The sequence below is a fragment of the Hippocampus bargibanti genome, linkage group LG07 (genome assembly GCF_051943395.1).
Source record: "Hippocampus bargibanti isolate YZ-2025 linkage group LG07, ASM5194339v1, whole genome shotgun sequence".
Lineage (NCBI taxonomy): Eukaryota > Metazoa > Chordata > Actinopteri > Syngnathiformes > Syngnathidae > Hippocampus > Hippocampus bargibanti.
The window spans coordinates 21,939,123-21,958,986 of record NC_142740.1 but is presented as its reverse complement, the minus strand read 5'-3'; the positions used below and the strand labels follow the sequence as shown (position 1 = coordinate 21,958,986).

Here is a 19,864-nt window from a genome sequence, read left to right as displayed (position 1 = left end):
AAGATGATTAAAAGAACATTTGAGTGTGACAATGATAACAATCTAGAAACATTCTTACTTTTTTACATTCCAGGTAAATGCATTTTAAAGTGGTTGTCTGCATGGTTGTAGCTATTTTAGTATTCAAACAATCGATATTCCATGGTTGATAACCCATACCACACGATCAAACTGGACTTTGACAAAGGCGAAAAGCCATCACACATACAATTTGTTGAGTGCTTTATTTTCATTGCAAGAATCCAATTGTAGCACCTGCTCACATACGTGCCACAACAACTCATCCTCTACGACAGTGCTCACAAAAGATCTCCTTGTGTCCTTTTCTTTTCTGGCATGATCTGCAGAAAGGACGACACATTCTTTTCTACCAAAGGAAAAGGTGTGCTTGAGTAAAGAGAAGTTAAGGTGCCTGAAGAGGCTGAGAGTATACTGGCATTGAGCCAGCAAAAACACTCAACCGTGAACCATGGACCCCGAATACCATTATGTCACTGGACAAATGTGTTTTACAGCCCAGGAGGCCCAAAAACTACAAGTCGTATATTCAGACACATGCGCGGTAACGTTTCAGATAAATAGACTGACGGCAATTTTAGAAAACTACAATTTAAATGATTCTCTTGACAGTGATTCCAGCAACAAAGCAGCAACAAAAACATCTCATAAATGTATTTTTTTTTTTGCTTTTACTTTAATTACAATAGATCATATATAATATGTGGGGACTATATACTTATAAAAATGTATCGATAGTCCAAGCAACATGCATCTGATTGATTCTTAGTCATATTATAGTAAATTGCATTATTGTTTCAAGAAGAGACAGTGCACAAACAAATTGTGGCCATGACAATGACATGGAAAGTGCACATGTATAAACAGGTTTAGACCACACCTACAGTGTGTTGGCTGAATGTCTGTCATGTCTCTTCTTCATTTAATTTTGGCTTTTCCTTTCAGCGGTCGCCACAGCAAATCAGTGTCCTCCATCTAAACCGGTTTTGTGCGTCCTCTTCTCTCACACCAGCTACCAACAACAAAGATACACATAAAGTGATACATATATACTCTTGGGACTCCAATATTAACTCATCCACTACATTTCCCGAATTTATTTGGGAATTAAAAAGCATGACGTGGAGCGCCATTCCCGAATTTAATCAGGTTTTCGCTTTTCTTGTGGGGGGTGCAGACCAAGCACCAGTCAGCCCTCTGGCAATGGAACGCCTTAGTTACCAGCCATTTGTAGTTGTGCGTTCAAATTGATGGAAAATATCGACTCTCTATTATACAAGTGTAGGGGGTTAGAAACGACCTCTGTTATTGTATGTTAGTCGATTAGACTACCAAGTCAGGAGAGGGCGCTACGCGCCTGTGAATGGAACACAGGAAGGCGATGGAGGCTCAGCTCACGCATGCGCAGTTGTCATAAATGCCATTGTGTGAAGCTGATTAACACGGTTGTCTCGTGTCGTCTTTCCTCGTCTTTCACAGGTATTCAAAATAATAAGTGTTAGACATTCTCAAGATGTTAAAGTAATTGGGGACGTATTGGGCGATGCTATATATGAAACCTTGTTTTGTGGCTTTGATGAATATTTTGTGGCTTTGATGAATTTGGATTTTTGGATGTCAATTGTAGTTCCCAGTACAACACACAAGAGCGGGCAGACGTGCATAAGCATGTGCGAATGTGGAGGATATATACAATGTATAGATGTTGAATGTATAGATCTACACATGAATGTATTCTGATATTGAAATTGCTGAATTGATGTTTTGATGAGTAAATGGTCATAAATGCTGTTGTGTGAAGCTGATTAACACGGTTGTCTCGTGTCGTCTTTCCTCGTCGTTCACAGTGCTACCTGCCTGTGACACGTTTGGACCGAATCAGGTATCCCCTAGGCCTGAGGCCAGTTACACAAGCAGACTTGCAGTTTGTTTCATTTGAACATAACTCACTTCATCGTCTGTATGACCCCAATGGTCTTTGTCAGATCCGTAGTTATCAATCAGATTCAATCATGTTCGTTTGCTTTGTTTGTTTTCTTTGTCTTTGCTCCGTAGCACTTGGTTAGCTGCATTGAAATCACACAGAGCCCCGAAGGCATGATTCTTCAATTCTGCTCCTCAAGATCCGCTGTTCTGCCTGTTTTCCATCTTGCCCTGCTGCAACTAATGATGTTGATCGTTAGTCAGCTTCTGTAGACTTGGCTGATTATCTGATCATTTCAAGCAGTTGTGCTTGCAGCACACAGAGGTGGAAAACAAAATGCCAATTACTGTATTTTCCGGTGTATAAGGCACCCCCAAAAGCCTTATTTTTCTTCAAAAGATTATCCCGCACCTTATACGTGAAGTGATATTTAGCCACAACAGATGTTGCAACGACTTTCAGCAGCCACTGACTCAATTTCCCCATGTAGAAGAGGTAGTGCGTAACCCCAGCCTCTACACATTATAAGACGCTATGTCTTATAATGTGCCTTATATTTGGAAAACATTGATATATTTATATATTTTATTTGGAAAATTTCATTCATTTAAGGTGCGCCTTATAGACCGGTGACCCTTATATATGGAAAAAGTTTTAAAATACACCATTCATTTGGGGTCATTTGGCTCGTCACACTAATACACTGGAAAATGCGGTATATACATTTACATACTGATGCATTCAGATATTTTTATTTTTGTTGCATTTATGTATACTTGAGGTGATTACTTGCTGGTGCTACTATGTACATCTATAAATGATCAAAAAAGTATAAAGCAAGTAAAGAATACTGTCTGTCACATTGACCTCTTGACTAAAAAGCTTGACATAACATCTGACATTTGGTTATTTTGGCAGATCGATGCAACGGAAAATAAAAAGCACTTTACTTCACTTGTGATTTCCCTCTTAGAATAAGTACACAAAAACTATCGAGTTAAACTGCATTAACATATCATGAATGAGACAAAAAGGAACTGGCGTCAGTCAAGTGTATTCTAATACGTATGCTTGTCCGTGTTTGTGAGCATGGTCGTATATTAGGAGTCTAAAAATGTAATACATACAGATGACGGCTGAAGAAACCTTCTCATCGATGGACCACGCCTGTATGGCTGAGAGCTTACACAGACGTACATACTGCTTGACACAACTGTTCTCCCGCACACACATGCACAAATGCCAACAACAGGAAAACTACTCACGTGCATGCACGATTGTGTTTACAATGTTTGCCTTTCCATGTGTGGTAGAATGACCCACAAGTGACATTTACGCATCCGCAGTAACTACCTCTCGCACATCATCCCACAGCCAATTGGCCGCTCCAGTTTGGCCCTGTGCAATCAGTCAAGATAGGTAGATGTCTCACTTATCAATTGGCAGGGCTTATTATTTCAGGGGGTTTCCTCTTTCCTGGATAGAACAGTCCTGCTGGTGGTCGCCAAACTTCCTGGGGCCATATGGACTATGAAAGTTGAATAAGGTTGAATGAAAGAGTAACACTTTTCTGGTATGTAGGCGTTGTATTTGACACACTGAAAGCTTTCACTGAAATATGTATTTCCACTCAAATTAGAAAAGTGCTACACTTGCATTGGTAATTTTTGTGAGGGGAAAAAAGAACCTGTGTATCTTCATACTTGCACAAGAGTCCCAGGTTGTTAACTAATTGCATTTCATTGAAACATGAAGCTTTGTTGAAATAACTAAGTTTAAATAAGTTTATGTCATTATCGCAGAAAAATGTAGATGGGTATATGGGGATAGAAACTCTACACACCCATGATAAAATGTCACTGAATGAGATAAGAACTTACACCTTTTGAACCTTTTTTCATTATTAACATGACCTATCGCTTGTAATAACTAGCATCGTAAAAAATAAAAATACGGTGCATAAAAATAACTTGCAATTAACTTATTGTCGAAATATGCACCCCTCCAAACTAACCATGGGCAACACTTTAAACTATGATTAAAGCACCCCGTCTTTTGGAGTGGGAGTGCCAGTGTGAGCTATCCTCATGTGGCCAAAGTGATGAAAGTGTTTTTTTTTAAACCTCCACACAGTTTCAATGTCGTTGGGTATGGGTCCACTGACCAAGAATTAAACGCACAACGGCATGAAAGGCAATAGGATGGATCACTGCACTAGTATCTTTGCTCAAATGGAATTGCAAATTCTACAGTTTGGGAGCAACCATCCTCATCAAGGTCTCCTTTTGTTTGTAATCTCATGTAAGTAATATGTGAGGTACTAACTCAAATTCTATTGCATGGTGTGCTTCTGTCAGACCACAGAGTAGTCGAAACAAACCCAAAAATGCCTCTCTGCCGGCTGCAGCCAAATGCTTCAGACATAATTTATCATTAATCAGTTCCACACAATTGACAACAATCAATTATGAATGTGCTTAATGGGTTCGTTTGAGGTGGTCCTACCAGACAAAATGCCATGTTCACTAATCAGTATGCATTTGGAAATATGATGGACTGTTTTACTTTTTTGTTTCCCGGTGGCACAGACTTGAGACGACCACTGGGCAAGAAGAGGGTATTTGCTCAAATGGAGCCAATTACTCAAAATAAATTGGACCTTCCTTGATATTTCCCTATTTGCTCTTCATCTTCCCCCTCATTTCTCTAGTATGGGTTGTTATGTGAAAACTGGGTCGGATCCACAGTGAGCCTCTATTTCCAAATAAACAGGCTCGTGATGGCTGTTTACCCAGAGTACAAGAGCCATTATGTGCAAGGAAGTTAAACATCTCTGACAGGCAAAATAGCAGCAGACAAATCGCTGTTGCCCTTTCTGAAGGGATTGATTGGAAAAATGCCGATGTTTCTCTTAAGCGTTACCAGCAGCATACATACCTCTGATTGCTTTTCAAAACACATAGCAGAGGCATGGTGTAAGATTTGAAGAATACGAACCTTTTCATTCGTCTGCAATTATTCCGCAAGAAACTGTGGTTTGCATTGTCTTGGATGAAGTTTTATCACATCGTTTGCAAGGCTTACCTCTGCACATAGACAACATCAGTAATGAATCTTTAAGCACTTCATAAGTTTGGGGAAGCATTATGCGGAAATATAACTGATTGGCTATTTCCCAGTGTGCTCATAATGTACAACGAGGCAATCTATAATGAGTTTAAAGTCATACTGTGGAGTCTGCACGGTGTGAAAAATGTTGTCAGAGACTAACTTAAAGTGGAAGACAATTTTCTGCGCATAAGAATTTTATTGGAAGTGAAATGTTCAAGTAAACAGGAAAATGTATTGAAAGTTCTCTATGGACCGCATTACATCAGAGCTGTCAAGCAAGGCCAGAAAGGAACATCAATCAATGTAGGCAAAACTGAGTCATTTTACACCAAATGTTCTATTTTTTAAACACACATGTGCCTGGTCGAGATTTTTACTTATGGCATAATGGATCATTTTTGCACTGTGGATATTACAATTTACAATATGATAAAAGGCAAAGCGTGAATGAGATTTATGTTAATTTTGTTATCAAAAATCTGACCTGCTTTTGCATTCAGTCTACTGGTGGAATCTATAGCACTGTTTTCACAAACCACCAGATGAGCAATGATTCTTGGTGACTTGAATGAAAACGGGAAGGACCACTGACTTTACACAAAAGCTACAAACATAATAAAGCATTATCATACCAGGTTAGTTGTAGGTAGCAGTGAACATTTTTGAGTATCAAAATTATTTAATCAAAATTAATATTTTGATTTTTGAGTATCAAAGAAAAAACGGATTTTTTTAAAGCATATTAAATAATTAATTTTAGTATCAAATATGTTAATGTAGCAGAATCAGTCACTATAACTGCTCCATACTGCAGAGGCATTGTACTTCTCGATGAGTTCTCATTAAAATCACTATATCAATTATGCTTTGGATAAATAATATTTTGGGGACAGGATTAAATGAATGTTGCATTCAGCTGGTGTTTTTTTATTGTTGTTTCTGTTGATTTTTTTTTTCTATCATACAAAATAACAATAAAAGTAATGAACCAATCATTGTTTCTGAGCTTTTTTAGTAAATCCCTGTAAACATTTAAGGGACAGAGGCACAAAGTAACTACCTCAAAGAGTAATGGCGAAGAGTTACTACTTTTTGTTTTGAACAGACAGAGAACAGTGTGTGCGGTAGGATTTAGGAATTGGCTCCGTGTCTTGGTCTGCTGCTTGCAAGATGTTTGTTTTACTCACATGTTGCCTAAGCTTTGATTTAACTCATCATTGTGGATCACAGAATTCTAAGTAAATTTGTACACTCTCAAATCATCAAATGTGACGGCGCATCAAACAGAAAGGAACATGTCATTCAGTTTGGAACAAATGTTTGTCAGGAAACAGTCTGCGTCCGGTGGAATGTGGCCCAAAATTGTCCATGTACTTCCCAGGAAAAAAAAAATGGGTTGAATTTTATTTTGTCAGTAGGTTGCAGGAAATACAATTGTCTGGATATTTACATACATACTTAAAAAATATTTCTCTCAAAACTTCACAACTATTCAGGGAATGAATGCGCACGTGCACACATACACACATGCACACACACAAACGCGCGCACACACACACACACACACACACACACACACACACACACACACACACACACACACACACACACACACACACACACACACACACACACACACACACACACACACAGTCCCTTCAGCTGTAAGAGTGGCTGGCAGATCCAGCACCTGGATCAACAGGTCTTTCCTTCAAGCACAGCTAATCTTACACACCCCACTGATCTCCATCCTCTTACACAGGCAGGAGTCCACCCAGGTGCTAACTTTACCAAGACTTTGCATATTCTATCCTGCAGCGCTGAGCTACTGTAACTGAGCTCCAGTCATGTTTCACCACTTTCAACAATCTCGGACACATTCTTTAGTCTAGAGGTGTGATGTATCCACCTTGTTTTACATTATGTTTCATGTTGTATAATGCACAATGACAGCATATACATTGTTTCCAAGAGATTCTATTTCTACATACAGTAAAGTCTCGTTATATCGATATTCAAGGGAGTCCGAAAAAATATCGATATAACCGGGACTATCGATATATCCGACCCTGTTTGCATGTAATTTTCTCCGTGCGTGCATAGAAATAGTATCGATATAACCGGGACTATCGATATATCCGATATCGATATAACGAGACTTTACTGTATAGGTTGTTGATAGATGTGAGGTGTCTTGTTGCAGGCTCAGTAATAAAAGCCCCTGAGGGCTGGCTTTGTTAATTTGGCCATTAAAATATTACAATACACTCCAAAAAAAGGATTAGGGGACATTACGATTGAGGCGTTTGTATTCCTCCATGAACCTTTGTACAGTAATCTATTCCCTATGTGGGTTTACCAAAGATCTGGTCCATGATGGGCACTTAAGTTTATTTCCACACTGGCCAAAGGATTTCTGCCATAAATAATGACAATGTTGCACTATTCTACCACTGTGTGTCACATTTTTGATTTATTTCACTCTGGTAGACAAAACCACCTCTGCCCCATCATCAACCTCCCAAGTGACCTTTTGCGACGGCATTCTAACGTGCAATGTTGTTGGCAGCTTATCAAAAAGTAACACTCTTCCTACATCCCTCAGTCAATGCTCAGGGGTATGCACTGACTTCTTCCACAACGTACCAGCTGCTATGGCAGACACATGCGAGACATCAAAATGGTTTTCCTGTTGAATATATGAATCGTGGCACATGCAACAATCTGTTGGGAATTACAGAGGAAAATACCACAGAAAACAATGCACATACAGAGTTCAAATGATATCACACAGTGTCAGGTTAGATAGCAACTCTGCATAATGAATGCGGTCATCATTGTGCCGCCGCAACTCCCAGAGAAACCTTGTTACTTTGATCCGAGCCACTGAGACGCACAAGTCTTCAGCACCTCTGTAATTTGAAAAGAAGTCTTCCAGATAAAAAGGACTTCATTATAACAATAAAGTCCATGTGTGCCAAAAGGATTTGCTTTAAAGCGACTTACTATGTGACATCGATCAAAAGGTCCTTCATCATTTGTAAGATTATTTAAATTGTCCATTTGAAAATGAATGAACGGCATTTTCTTTTGAAGCGGACAGTCTGAAAATTTCCCACTTATTTCTGTTCTTGACAGGAGTGGAGAAAGGTATCTTCATTAGAGTGCATATAGTCTTTACTGGCATATCAAGGGGGGCCTAAAATAGCCTATTTGCCATCCTGAAGCTCTTGGAGGATCACAGTTAAAGGAGGCAGCTGAACGGGGCCATGCACCAGCTCTGTGGACAGATGTTTGGGAGAACAGGTGGCTGGGCTAGTCCATTGGATTTGCATTCGCTATGACACACACAGCAGACCTTGCCGACTTCAAAAGGCAGCACAGAACTGCTAATGATCTGCAGAGAGGGGAAAGAGGAGTGGCGAGACAGCTAGCTAGTTCTGCAGACATCACGTAGATCACTTCTCCAGCAAGAAAACATTTTATCGCTACAAAGAAATTTTGGATAATGAGGTTGTGCGTTCTGCTCTTGCCGGAAGGGCATTTGAAATGACCGTCAATGAAAAAAGGCTGCATTCCTGCAGAATGTGGAGATGCTGTTAAGATAGATCTAAGGAGCAAGAAATCAGGTGCAAATCATTTCTTAGTAATATTAATAATATTTTGTAAATGCATGGCATACATTGATAAAGAGAAAAACAACAATTCACACTAATATTCATTCGTAAGGACAAGCTAGAGCTCCCTATTTTTGTGGAAAGGTGATTGCGTGCTGCATAAAAACAGGAGCAACATCATTTTAATTCTGGAAGAACAAGAGTTTTTTGTATTGCACGATTTTGGCACACCTGAGAAAAAGTAAACTAGATTTTTCACAACTTAAAAGTAGATCTAAATGGTGGTGCAGGTAGTCTAATGTGATTTTTGGTTGATTTCATTGTGGCAAGGGCAGACAGATTTGGTGTTTTGCAGACTAGTGTGTTCGACGTCATCTTAATTCATTTAGAAATACACTATAGCAAAACACAATCCTCCTGAATCATTGTAGTAATCAATTTTAAACATGTTATCATTATTATTATGTTCAAATATTGTAATACCCTCCCTACTACCAAGGCACAGCACAACTATTGTGGGTGTACGGGAGAGGTAAAACACGAATGCATGAATGCCAATGCTAGATGGTCTGTAAATGCCAACATCACATGTGTTGCCAACTGCATCATCCACAAGGGCAGATCTTTCAGTTGGCTTGTATAAATAAACCCGGCATGTGCCAAAGCCGTGAATGGTTTATTTCTACCGGGTTTTTGTCTGATTCCCCATTGTCATGGATGTGTGCACTTTGACCACCCTAATTTAATGGATTGGTTGGGATTTGGCTAGATTCACCATGCTACACCCATGTTTTACTAGTGCAAATTCTCGGAAAGTAGAAAAGGAAAGTAAACTGCTCTCATGTGTACAGTTAGACTGCGCCACGTGTTGACTCTTTCTTGACACTAACATGTATTTTGGACCATGAGTTGAGGGGTGAGGGTAGGTGGCTTATTGTAGGATGGTTTTCTACAGCAAGCGAGAAATCCACACAGAAAGGTCGGGAAATCCACACAGAAAGTTCGGAGCCAAGGCTAACGAGGCAGATGTGATAACCACAACCAATGAAAATAAAAACTTCAACATAATATTTTTTGTTGCTACAATATTGAATATCAATTGCCAATATCAAATATGGGGGATTAGAAGAGACGTTGGGCACCAGCTAATTGCCAATGCCAGTGGCTTGCAACGGTCAAACTCACCCACCGCTAAATCAAGAACTTGAGGACAGTTTTCTGGTCATTCCTTAAGCTTCCTGGAACTTGGGCTGTTAAGAAGAGTCTCTCGTATGCAATGTAATAAAGCACCCCATGCCACACCCTCATGGTAGACCAATATTGAGTAGTTTTGGTTACCATAACAATTCGGAATGGAATCAATTGGTCAAAGTAGAATGCCTCAAGCGTTTGTACAGTAAGCATAGAAAATCATGGTGGCAGCCCTTCAAATGTCACACTTCCTACACTTATTTTTTGAGATAATCTGGACAAGAGTTGCATGCAACGGATGCATAAAAACATGAACATTTTGTGATAATTTTATGACTAAACATTAAAGATGAACAGCTTTAATGTTTAGTCATAAAATTGATGTAAAATGAATGACTTTTTTCTTCTTGGTTTTCATACAAACAATCTCACATAATATAGCACCTCACTACCTCATAAATCTTGTGGATGTCACCAATTACTATTGTGAGACTAAACCCTGTGAGAATTAGGACAGCGTTTTCTTCTTGCAAACAAGCACAATGGAGTGCTCACGGATTAAACATCAGAATCAGAATCAGAATACCTTTATTCGTCCCGCAATGGGGAAATTTGCAGTCCACAGCAGCAATTGAAGAGGGATGGGGTCGGGGTGGGAGTGAAAGGATAGAAAACAAGATATTCTAAGCATAACAAAATAAAAATGTCAACTGTATACTGTGCAAATGTAGATGTGCAAAAACCGTTCTATAAACAAGACTGTACATAGTGCAGAATCAAGAAATGCATTTAGATATATTGCAACAACCCATATTTACAAGTGTCCAGTTTTTTTTTTTTTTTTTTTTCACATGTGATCATTGGGAATTGTGAAGCCTGACAGCAGTCGGTAGGAACGAGCGGCGGTACCTCTCCTTCTTGCAGCGCGGGTGTAATAGTCTCTGGCTAAAGGAGCTACCCAGAGCTGTCAGGATGGGCAGGAGGGGGTGGGAGGGGCTGTCCGTCATAGCTTTTAGTTTAGCTAGCGTCCGTCTGTTGCCCACCTCCTCTAGAGAGTCCAGCGAGCAGCCCACGACAGAACTGGCCCGCTTGACAAAGCGCTCCAGTCTTTTTCTGTCCCGGGTGGTGATGCTGCCTGACCAGCAGACAATGCCATAGTGGATGGCTGATGCCACCACAGAGTCATAGAAGGTCTTTAGGAGTGACCCCTGAACTTCAAAAGACCTCAGTTTCCTGAGGAGGAAGAGGCGACTCTGTCCCTTTTTGATTAGGGCATCCGTGTTTGTTGTCCAGTCCAGTTTATTGTTGAGAGTAACACCCAGGTACTTGTAGGAGGTCACCCTCTCAATGTCCGAACCCTGGATGTTCAATGGTGCAGGTGACGATTGTTTCCTGCAGAAGTCCACCACCAGCTCCTTGGTTTTCCCGGTGTTGATCTGGAGGTGATTCTGCTGGCACCAGTCCACAAAGTCCTTTGTCAGTCCCCTGTACTCCCTATCGTCTCCCTCTGTAATGAGGCCGATAATAGCTGAGTCGTCAGAGAACTTCTGAAGGTGGCAGGTTGGGGTGTTGTAATTGAAGTCCGAGGTGTAGAGGGTGAAGAGGAATGGAGCCAGGACTGTTCCCTGCGGCGCTCCGGTGCTGCAGAGAAGCCTGCCCGACTCACAGTTCTTTACTCTCACGTACTGTGACCTGTTTGTGAGGTAATCTGTAATCCAGGATGTGAGGGGATGGTCGACTCCGGCATGCCGCAGCTTGTCCCCCAGTAGACTTGGCTGGATGGTGTTGAAGGCACTGGAGAAATCGAAGAATGTGATCCTCACCGTGCTCCCAGCATTCTCCAGGTGCAGCAACGCCGTATGGAGGAGGTAGATGATGGCATCCTCCACACCGATGCTGGGCTGGTAGGCAAACTGTAGCGGGTCCAGCGATGAGCTTGCCAGCGGTCGCAGGTGGGCGAGGACGAGTCTCTCCAGCGTCTTCATCAGGTGAGACGTCAGCGCCACCGGTCTGTAGCTGTTGAGCTCTTTGGGGTTGGCAATCTTGGGCACTGGGACCAGGCATGATGTTTTCCACAGCTGTGGAACTCTGCCCAGCTTCAGGCTCAGGTTGAACAAGTGCTGGACAATGACACACAGCTGGTCGGAGCAGGTCTTGAGGAGTCGGGAACTGATATCATCCGGACCTGCTGCCTTCCTCACCTGCATCCTCCTCAGTTGGTTCCTCACCTGCGCAGTTGTGACAGACAGGCAGGAACCAGGAGGCGGAGTGGCGGCTGAGGGTGTGGCAACGGTTGGGAGGGCAGATGTTGGTTGCGGAAAGCTGGTCGTGAGAGGGGGCAGGGAGGGTAAGGCCACAGTGAGAGTTGGTGCAGGTGCAGCTACAGGTGAAACATGGGCAAAGAGGTAGTATTTGAATTGACCCGAAATCAGGGGCAGACCTACAAAGTGGCTTGTGATGAAAATGGACAGGGTAGCATTTTGCTATGATACATGTTTGTGTCTATCACATATTTGAGTCCAGTCATGACTGTATATAGATTGCCAGCAACGCTTTTTTTCTAGTTGCGGTTTGTATTATGGCTGTAAAATTCACCACCAAATATCCTTGCGACCTAATATCCAACAATAAAGAATTCCCCAAATTAAAATAACTGCCCACTCTCTAAATTATATTATATGGTTCCACCCGTGGGTGTAAATATGGTCCTCGTATTACAGTTTTGGGGGTGATACTCAGGTAAACTGAGCTCACTCAGCGGGGGTGCTTTTACTACATCTTGATTTTATTACAGCACACCTCCAAAAACCTTGCGAGACTTCCCTCTTTTCGAAGCATTAAAAAATACTATGCCTTTGTCCACTAATGTGTTCCCGTTTTGCCTTTTTCATTTTTTTTTTTTTTTTCATTTTCCGATGCAGTAGTACATTTCTTCTTAAAAAATGCCTCCAGAGTCAGGAAAGTTTTAAGCATGTCGGAAATACATTTATTTGAAAAAAGAGAAAAATAAATAGTGTTGACACATGAACAACTTTTGAGATTCCGCGGTATTTATTTGAGTCGCCTTATATGAACTGTGCTCGCCCACAGCCTCATTGAACATTCTCTCAATGCTATTTGATCTTTCAGCCCTGATTCGAGCATGACTTATCAGAAAAATACATTTAGCCACAAGGTGGCCTCAGTAATGTTGGCCTTTCTTAATGGTCACATTTTTGCCTCAGAGGTCTTTCCATTTGTGTGCTTTCCATAATTGGAACATTGTCTCAAGGCTTTCAGTTAAAAAGGACCCTCAGACATAATCTTCACCATTTTGACAAAATCCAAACATACTCCAGCCTCTCCTGAGAAACTGCCAGGTCCTTTTTTCCTCTTTAATAACTGGTTTTGTTAAAGCAGAGTGAAAACAATTACAAATGTGTGAGCTTTGTATCTTCAAGACAGCATTTTATTGAATAAGAGTCCCTCCGTCCGCTGGAGGTGGGCCCATGTAAGTGACACAAGTAGTGGTGCCTGACGGTAAAATGGCGGGACGCCTTAAGGGATTGCAGGAGTAATTTGATTATAGGTAATGGGCCTCCTCGAATCTTTCGTCCAATTCCTTTTCACTGATGCGTGAACTGTTGGATATAAAGGTCAGTCCAAATGTTTTATCCAGAAATAAAAATGGCCTAGATCAATGGGATCACAATGGATCATCTGCTGACCGGTAATTGTGTACCACATAGCAGGTTCGGCTATTTTGCACAATTCAGACATGTTCAGATGTAATTGATTACAATTCGAGGTATTGTATTTCAAAACAATCAACCTTAGTTTATTGTTTTATTCCCACCCCTCGCCTTGGTAGGGCACAGATGCGTTCACTGAAACTTTCCTTCTCAGTGGGAGTCATCGGAGTTTTCCCTGCTACTTTAGCTCTCATACTGAAAGTTGCAAAACTGCAGGCTATCTGCCAAAGACCAATTCAAACATTCTTGGCCATACACAATTGAGCTCTGTGGTATAATATAAATATAGTATAAAATCAGGATAAAGTGTTTACCTGTAACTGGTGTACTGTGAAGTGTTCCAGAACATTTTGTGATGCTGTCCAAACTTTTTCCTTTGATGGCCACATCCAGAAAAATGGAAGAGTGAAAAAGCCGCTTTATAATTCATCAACGTTTTGAAACTCACTCAATTTAGTCACGAAAACAATTGTGTGTTGTTTGCACTGTCCAGTTAATTTAATTAACTTGCAGTTCAAGGCCTAAGGAACAATATTTATCTTTTTTTTCTCAAAACATTTGCTCAGCACTAAACAGCAGCCCAACTTCAGAATCAGAATCAGAATCAGAATCAGAATACCTTTATTCGTCCCGCAATGGGGAAATTTGCAGTCCACAGCAGAATAGGGATGGGGTTGGGGTGGGAGTGAAAGGATAGAAAACAAGATATTCTAAGCATAACAAAATAAAAATGTCAACTGTATACTGTGCAAATGTAGATGTGCAAAAACCGTTCTATAAACAAGACTGTACATCGTGCTGAATCAAGAAATGCATTCATTTCCACATTCAAAACCAAAAGAAGAAAAATAACAATTATGTAATTATTTGTTGTTTACTTTGTTCAGTTGATTTAATCAACTTGCCGGTAAAGTTCCAAGGGACAATAGTTTTTTTTTTTTTGTAAATCTGAATCGGAATCAGAAACCCTTGAATCGCCCCACAATGGGGAAATTTGCAATATGCTCGACTATTGGCTGTTAACCAGTTCAGGATGTTTCACAGCAATTGTCTTTCATTCAAGGCAAATCCCCACTTCATACTTCGTCACCGAAAGAACCAAAGCATATATGCAGAAATGCTTGGCGATTGAAGGGGATTGATGCTTGGCGATTGAAGGGGAAATTTCAAGGACAGGTTGCCAGTCCCTGACAGTACATAAATGACTAAACAACAATTAACATTGACTCCAATGAACAATTCAGTTGAACTATTATGGATGGTTTGAAACATTGAATGAAACCCACATGAGAACAAATAGCAAACTCCACACAGGCAGGACAGAGAATTCTGAGGCAATGCACCCGAACCATTCGGTTACATTTATGCCTGATCACAGTAATATAATAGATAAACATTTCTTTCATGATAATACTTTTAATCATTTAATTGTACTTTTCGATGAAGCAAGATGAATCAATAAACCAACTCTTGGCTTGAAACATTTTCCAAAGGCAGAAAGAAATGTTTTCATGCACATATTTTCAAAATAAAGCTCAGGGAGTTACAGTACATTCCCAGTATTGAAAAAACATCATCCAAATATGAAAACATGGAGATAAGAAAAACTAAGATTTTGTGGGGGGGCTCAGCTGTAGTTTTTCCATTCATTTGATTTATATGTGCAAGCGTGCAAGCATACACACCAGTTTCAATTTTATCACTACCACATTTCGGATGTTTTTCTCAGCCTTGTGCAAACAGTTGGCCAGCTAATTAATAGTCTGAAATTATACCTTTGAAGCTAAAGAAAACATGGGTTTGAAGTAATAAGTTTGAAGAAAAGACAGACGCAGTAAATATCTCCAGACAAAAATTTCTCTCCATACACAATTATTATTTTTTTAAGTTCCTTCTAAACATTGGAACAACAAACAAACGATATTTTGTATGTCAAAGTCAGCGTTATTGAAATTAATAAGGCACTTATAATGTGGCTAAAAAAGACAGACAATTGACAATACATGTAATTTCTGAATGTAAAGTGAAGTAGTGTCGTATGTAAAGTGAGGTAGTGACGTATGTAAAGTGAGGCAGTGTCGTATGTAAAGTTAGGTAGTGTAGTAATGCAAAAAAAAAGTTGAAGTGAGGTCTTGCAGAATAAAACTGAAAGAAACAGAGTATCTGTTTAATGTTCATCTATGTTTAATGTTCATGTATGACTTGATCTAAATATCATTGTCATGTATCTCATGTATGTAAAGCAATGAACTGCTGAGCAATCACGACAAAAGTGTCAACCAAGGCCTCGCTCCACCTACTGACTGCTTTTTTTTTTTTCTAGATCCCTTCACTCTCTGTTAGTTGTAAAAAAATGTTTATGCATCTTATGCAAAATAGTTTTGCAATTGAATGGAGAACAAAAATGCAAACATGCACACATCATCTCAGTTGATCTTTTGTCTCTCCTTTGACCAAAACAGAAGTATTTCTTGATGCAAGTAAACTGTTTCCAATTGGAAACAGGTGACCTGCAAAGTGGCAAGGTGCTTTCAAAAGGAGTCGACCACTTCTCACTTTACTGAAGTGCGACGTCTCAAGATGGACCACAGCATCAACGGGTGCCCTATTTTGTTTGCACAATAAATGGCCCTATTCAGGGTGAGGGGTCAAAGCGATAATCACATATATAAACACAACACTCTCTTAAGCACCACTTTTGAAGTCCTGCTGCTTGACCTATCTGCTTCTGGCAGGTAAATGTTGGCGATGTATAAACAGAGATTATCTCAACATTAGTTCCAACATGATATTTTGACATACCTACAGTATGCAAAAATGTTAGTTTTGTTTTTTATTAATATATTTCTTTATGTATTTATGTGTTACTAAGGATTTCGTCAACCAAACCGCAGTGCAACAAAATCAAATGTTTGAGATCATACATCATCTACCCGGCCATATTGTGAAGTTGTCACATAGGTTTTGAGCCAACTTGATCTAGCCCAGGGGTGGGCAAACTTTTTGACTCGCGGGCCGCATTGGGTTCTAAAATTTGACAGAGGGGCCGGGCCAGGAGCATTTGGAAGGAGTGTTTGGGCCGGAAATACTCTGAACAAGTTGGATTGGATTGGATTGGATTGGATTGGATATGCCTTTATTAGTCTCACAGTGGAGAAATTTACATTTCACAGCAGCAAAGTGATGAAAGGAATGAAAGTAGAAAAACGAAATACATGAGCTGCTGGAAAGGCAGCCACTCTCGCGGCGCCGTCTTGAAGTCAAAAGAACAAAAAAAAAACTAAATAACAAATAATATGACAGCATAGAGACAATATGACAAAACAAAGACACAGAGAGACATTCATTCTTCAAGACTTGCTGTACCCTCTTTGTGATGACATGAAGCAGTTCTAGATGAAAGAGGAGAGGATCAAAGCGTCTTTCCACCAGTGGATCAGGGACATCATGGTGGAATGTGCATGTCAACTACAAGTTATGTTATGTTAGCTACAAGTTATGTCCATAATTTATAAAATCACTTCAAATGACTTCGACTTAGCGTAATTTACAAAGATTCCACAGCATATAGCTATAGTTTACGTTTTAAGACTTGCGCTGAATATTCCTCAAGTCTTGTTTTCGAGTTGATGACGATCCCCATGTGACGTCACGTTTGGACCGCCCCTGACCGAGAAAGCGACATACAATGCATTTTTGGTTACTTTGTTTGGTCTGAAAACTTCGTGTTGATCCGTGTTGATGGTGAAATTAGAAGGAAAACACATAAATAACGCCATGGTGAATCGTTGTGTGTTGCACCAAGGCAACTATTTGATATTCGCTGACACAAAGTCCCAGCTGACAAATCAGCCCATTTCCAACGGAGCTTTGTGCAATCTTCTGCATTTTCTGGGTGCTACATTGCTGTAATTGACGGCTCGAATTGATATGGGAGGACTCCTTGAATCAATTGCAAACATTTATGCTTTCCTCTTCAGAACTATTTGAATCATATTCATAACTGGATGAGTAACAAGAAAACATCTTCTCCGAATCTGAAGCCATTGTTTTGATTCTCGAGCAAGGCAAGACGTCTTGGCGTGACGTCACGAACAAGGGGGTGGGACCTTATGAAACTGACCATTTCCGGATTCATTTTGAAGTCATTTTTATTGGTGTTTTTCATTTATCTAAAAATATCAGCCTGCCTGATTTGGGTATTTTAGATGCTATAAAACGTTTTTCTGATGTCAGTGGGAAACAAAAACAAAAAATGGTGCCGGTTGTCCTTTAAATGTAGTATGTACAAACCTCATATCACAGTAAGAACATTATTAACTGTCTTTCAAATGTGAAAAATATCCCTGATCAGTTAATAAATTTGTCTCAAGGAATATGGCGTTTACATACTATTTCGCAGATACTTGGAGGAGGAAATGGAAATAGATTAACATAACATGTGCACTGTGATTTATCAAGATTGCGTCTGTTTTTAATAAGTTTCCATCGAAGGGGCAAAGTTAAAGAAATCAACATTTATTGAAAAATGGAATCACTTTCAACATTCAAAACATATTATTACACAACGAAATATTCAAGCTCAATAATACCTACTTGTGTTAAATTCCGCCAAATCATAGATGGTTTGTCCTGACCGCTCGCTCAACAAACTCCTCACAGACGCCCTCGCCTTCACGCGCAAACAATACACGTGTACCGTCGCCGAGCACACAAACATAGACTACCTGCAGTTGAAATTTGCATACTCGGCACGGCAGCCAATCAGAACCCTGCTTCTTTCTTCCGGACTTTCGCAAGCGTTATAAAGTCGTGCAATTGCATGTCATTTTCCAAAATAGATGCACAGAACCTCAGCCCAGAAGAAAGATTCAAAAGAAGCTAACAACATATGTGACGCGACAAAACGTAAATTTACATTAAACCGTGACTGTAAAGTGTACGTGAGACTTATGAAAGGGGCTTAGTGGCTCGTAGGACGCAATGCAAATGTTGAATTGTGCATCTCAATGACAATCGACTACTGCAGCAAAATCTACAGCTATGCACATTTAGTGTAAATGAAGCAAGGTCGCATTTATAGTAGGTGCATTCTTGATTTAAAAAAAAAAACTTTAAACTCTGTGACAATGTTTTTTAATGTGATTAGTTGTCTCATTGTGCTTCAAGTTGTGCAAAATGGGGCAGGCAACTTTTCAGTTATCTGCCCTGTTGTTCGCTAACTTTTTGTCATGAGTTTTAGACACTGTTTGTACTATATTTGGGCAAGTTCGGCGGGCCGGATTAAAAAGCCTAACGGGCCGTATGTGGCCCGCGGGCCGTAGTTTGCTCATAGCTGATCTAGCTTCTAACCGTCTTTTCCATGTTGGGTAAGGTATTATCTCTTGGCTTGCATGGTTGCTCTTATTTCGAAACATCTCTAGGATCACTGATGCTGAAACGTATTTCAGCTCATTGGTTTCCATGATTGTTGCGTAGGGATCACCCTCAGTGCTGCACTCAGTGTTTCCATGAGACTTTCAGGTGGTACTTCACATAGCCGTTGTAATCTGTTTCTCGGTTGCCCAGCCTTGATCTTATCTTTCAGGTTAGTTGCTGCCTCACTCAGCATTTTATTCATTGGGGCTGGCCTCCCTAGCTCATCATTTGCTTTCATTCGGGATTGTCTGACAATCTCTGGTACAACCTCCTTCTCTGATCTGGCAGCCTGGGGCCTTTCCCCATGGAATCTCTGTTGTAACTCATCAATCTCAAGTTGTGATTTGTGGATGTTGGAACATTGAACTACTAATGGTTTTGTGGTCAACCGTGACTGTGGGTTTCGAAGTAACCATTCAGCCTACATTCTCTGCATGCACCCCCTCTGACTAGAGTTGCTTGAGTTGTAGCATTCCAACAGAGGCATGTTATCACATCTTGTCCATCTCCGCTTTGTTCCAGTAGCCCATTTTTCATCAAGGTCCTCATGTTCCTCAGCACCTGACGCAAGATCTTGGTTGGCCGCACGACGTCTGAGCCGGCATCTTTCATTGTCTCTTATTGTATGAGGTAGATATTATACGTGAAGGTACTTGCCCAAGGACCACAATGGATGATGTTATCTGCTCAAATTGCATCTATCTATCTATCTATCTATCTATCTATCTATCTATCTATCTATCTATCTATCTATCCTGACCCGAGCTAAAATGGGGGTCAGACACCACCCATGGGGGGGTGACATGAGTAATTTATATATATATATATATATATATATATATAAAACTGAAATG

The 19,864-nt window shown here is 40.3% G+C and overlaps 1 pseudogene; it reads right to left on the bottom strand.

Moving 5' to 3' along the window:
• Positions 1–1,021: 1,021 nt before the first annotated feature.
• On the bottom strand, positions 1,022–19,615 carry LOC148895814 (uncharacterized; annotated as a pseudogene).
• Positions 19,616–19,864: the final 249 nt, after the last annotated feature.